Source organism: Lutjanus erythropterus, chromosome 5 (assembly GCF_056507025.1).
Source record: "Lutjanus erythropterus isolate fLutEry1 chromosome 5, fLutEry1.hap2, whole genome shotgun sequence".
Lineage (NCBI taxonomy): Eukaryota > Metazoa > Chordata > Actinopteri > Lutjaniformes > Lutjanidae > Lutjanus > Lutjanus erythropterus.
Window position 1 is genome coordinate 15,584,071 of NC_139321.1, and position 4,069 is coordinate 15,588,139.

The window sequence follows — 4,069 nt, forward strand, 5'->3', positions numbered from 1 at the left end:
AGGCATGAATGGGGATCGAACCCATGATCTTTGGTTTACAAGACCAACGCCTTACCACTTGGCCACCATGCCTTTCCTTATGAGTTGTTGCTACATTAGAATAGTTATTTTTGTGTTTCAAGTTGTGGATGGTACTAACAGAACCACTCCATTTTGCATTGTACAATGTTGAGCCTCCAAGTGTGCTAAGCCTATGCTAAAGGTGGAGTGAAAACCACTGACTGGTAAGAGAGTATTACAGCTACCAGGGTCATCTCGAGGTCTGCACTTGATGACGAGATGACCGGTTGCTGTGTGTGCTTCTTACCTGCAGTGATTGTTTTGTTTGGAACCTCAACAGAAAGGTAACAGAAAAACACGATGGAATGGTGTGGGTTTTATTGGTACCATTCACATCTTTTTGCCAATGGAAACATAAAAATAACCATTTTGTGTAACAATCTAAACTGAACTGGAGTGCTTGGTGGACACAAGGCTCATGTTGTTGTTATGTGACACTTGACAGTTCAGACAAACTCATTTATAAACTTGCCACTTTTGTTATTTTTTTTCCAAACAACATGAGTTAAATTGGTCTGAAATTTTTAAATACAGTAGTAGTGCAGTAGTATATATATATGTACAGTACTCCAACAGGCCTGATTGCAGTGTTTTATTACACAAAGAACAGATTTAGGGAACATGATTTATGTTGAGTCGGAGTTGGTAAGTTTATTCCCAGAATATTGACGGTGTGAGGAGAGGGGAATTGGGTTACCAAAGAGCAAAGTCATCAAAATTTCCCCAATGGCTCATTAGGGATGATGCTGATCCTATCACAGGCATGGATGGGAATCAAGCCTATGATCTTTGGTTCACAAGTAGCAGTGCCTTATTGTTGGAAAAGTAGAGACTTTTAGCTTCTCTATCCTACTCTTCAATAGACTATTTAAAGAATCAAAGGTGTAATATTTCTGTCCTAAAGACATGCGGTGGTGCTCTGAGCTCAGACTTTATTCAACCCCTTCTTGTTTATATCTAGCACCAGAGCCAGAGACTTGACTTGGACTTTAGTTGGACTTGACTGTTGTATCAATTGCTGTATAAATGAGCTACACTATCATTGTTCTGGGTGTAACTTATCTACTAAGACCTATGCATTTATGTTCTCTGGTTATCGTCCCTTAAAGCATTGGAGTTGAGAAAATGTATTTGCTGCTGCAACACACACGGGTGCAACAGTGTAGAGGTGTGGTGGCCAAGCAATAAGATGTTGGTCTTGTAATCCAAATATTGTTGATTTGACCCCCATCCATGCCTTTAATGGGATCAGCAGAGACTTTCAGAGCCCATTTGGTAATGATCCTTGATAATGACTTTGCCTCTCTGGACACACTGTCATTGTTGTAGGTTTAATTTACTTGCTCAGACCCAACATAATCAATCTTCCCTTTAAGTGGCTGTTGTTAAGAAGACAAACTTGGGCTCTTATATTCAGTTTAAAGTATAAAACCATTTTGTGTTGTTTGGGATAAAAGCATGCTATTAGTCAAATACATCAATGATGACAACAAAACTAAAGAAATATGCAAACCAAAATTGTAAACTGGATCTGAACTAGAGAGCGTGGTGGCCAAGTGCTAAAGGCTGCTCACTAACTAAAATCAATCAATTCCCATTCATGCCTTTAAGATGACCTTGACTTTCGGGTATCTAGTGAAGTTCACAGTACTGAGATGGTCGGTCCTCACATTTCCAATGTCCTTATGGGCCAACTGAATCAAGTTGTTGAGTTATCCCAATTAAGAAATAACTAAAAATAACTAAAGAAACCAACGTTCTTTATCACTTTAAAGACCTTCTGTGTAGTATTTGAAAATTTCTGACTATTGCCTCCTAGTGACACTATGAAAAACACAAGCACCTACAGGCATGTTGGCCAAGTAGTAAAGTGTTGGTCTTATAAACATCATGAGTTCAATCCTCATCTGTGCCTTTACAGTGCTCAGCAGAATCTTTCATGGTCCATTTGTAATGAACTGCAGCAATGACTTTGCCTCTTAGGTAAGCCCCTTGTTGCACACTACCAGTGTTTGAGTTTTATTAAAGATCCATCAATTTACACTTAATAAAAATAAAAATGCAACGCATTGCATTGAAGTAAAAGCACTAAGGCTGCTACTATGCACATGAAAGGTATATTTCTCTCAAATTTTGTTCGTAACTCATAACACTTCCCCTTTGCCAAGATAATCCATCCACCTGACAGATGTAGGATAATAGAGACGCTGATAAATCAGTAGGATTACGGCACAGGTGTTACTTAGACTGGTCATACAAAAATGTGTTAAATGTTTTATTACAAAGTTTTGAGAAAGCATGCTGATGGCAGGAATCCAGACTTGTGGACTTGTCACAGAGGAGGCTCAGTCTAAATCACCATGGTAACTTATTCTGGACACATAACCTCTTTTTTCTGAGAGATTACCAGACACCCATAAAGGCATGGATGGGAATTGAACCCACGATCTTTGGTTTACGAGACCAACGCCTTGCCACTTGGCCACCACGCCTTGCTTGACTGCTTTGGCTCTGAGTGATTTGTTCATTGATTTATTGTGGGGCAATTCTGGATCCAATTGTAATCATTCTGATTAGAGATTAGAATTTAAGTTTCATACAGTGATCCAATAAGATGTACACAAAGCATATAATCAGAATAGAACTTTTTTCACATGCACAAAGTGGTTCCACCGGCTGTGAAGCATCTAATCTGCTGGAAGAAGAAGAAGAAGTGGTTCTATCTGTTGTATTCATCTTTTAAAACCATTGTTTGAATAACTTGTTGTCATTCAACAATCCTAAAATCTTAAAGTCTTCAACAAAATGTTGTATCAGCCACTGGCCAGTTTTGTTTTGCTCCTGCCGTGCTTCTGTCCCACCCAGAAACTCGCTCACGTTACCCTCACGTGGAGGGTCATCTGACAGGTATGGCATATAGAGATGCCTTGGACTGATCACAATTGAAGGCCACTCTGTGTCCACGCAGTGGCCCAAATATTTTTTTTTTTTTTTTTTGGTCATATGTTACTCAGATCAACTTTTTCTTGCACAGGTCACATGGAATCTGATCTTTTCATATCTGATTTGGACCACTTTCATATAATATGAGGTCCTAAATTACAGGTTGGATTTTTTGCAGAGTCATATCAGAACTGATTGCAGGAACATCCAGCTGTTGAACTGAATATGGATTTCACTGTCATTTGCCACCCTCAACATCATCTGTGAGAAGTAAATCAGTAAATCACACAACCATTGACCAGGTGTAATTACAACTGCTCAGAACATCTTCTGTAGGTGTTTAGAAGACATCTTAAAGGCATGGATGGGGATCGAACCCATGATCTTTGGTTTACAAGACCAACGCCTTCCCACTTGGCCACCATGCCTTCAGTTAATGGTTCTTTCAGTGTTTGGTTTTGGTTGTGATGTAGCATATGAGCTACATTCTCATGAAATCACACTGTCATGCTTCACTCATGGCTCAAACAGCGTGGTTTTTCTGAGTGTCAAACACCACTACGACCTGAAAATCACCTGAAGCATTGACGCTTTGTCTACCAGGACATGTCCAGACATGTTTGAGCCACCAGAGCCAGAGGACAGTGACAGGATGGTATTTTTTTTTTCTTCTGTGTTGAGATGTTGGAACTGAAGTGAACTTCTGGGCTGATAGAGTCGCTGAAGGTACATTCGTAACTGCCTGTTAGGGAGGGTGAGGGGAGAGGGAGGCGGTGTTGTTTATGTGTCAGTTCATTCAGTTCATGCTTATTTAGTGTTGGGGAACCATGGCTCCGGCACGTCACCGAGTCATGTTTCAAGTTTGCCCAAAACATCCTGAACATAGAACTCGTGAACAACAGTTTAACACTCTGGACTCTTAACTCCACAATTACTAAATAGATACAAGTACTAAATAGTTCTCAGTGTTTTCATGTTTTCCCCTTTTCACTTACACATACTTTAACTGTACTAACTGAACTGATTTCAGATTGTACCTGAATCTTATATCACTGACACTATGGAG

The 4,069-nt window shown here is 39.8% G+C and overlaps 3 non-coding genes across 3 annotated transcripts; all 3 read right to left on the minus strand.

The window, feature by feature from the left end:
- Positions 1-72, minus strand: trnat-ugu (transfer RNA threonine (anticodon UGU)). Its single transcript has one exon. It is a non-coding gene; the product is annotated as a tRNA-Thr (tRNA).
- A 2,408-nt stretch (positions 73-2,480) lies between these two features.
- trnat-cgu (transfer RNA threonine (anticodon CGU)) lies at positions 2,481-2,552 on the minus strand. Its single transcript has one exon. It is a non-coding gene; the product is annotated as a tRNA-Thr (tRNA).
- Positions 2,553-3,359: 807 nt separating this feature from the next.
- trnat-ugu (transfer RNA threonine (anticodon UGU)) lies at positions 3,360-3,431 on the minus strand. Its single transcript has one exon. It is a non-coding gene; the product is annotated as a tRNA-Thr (tRNA).
- Between the last annotated feature and the right edge of the window lie 638 nt (positions 3,432-4,069).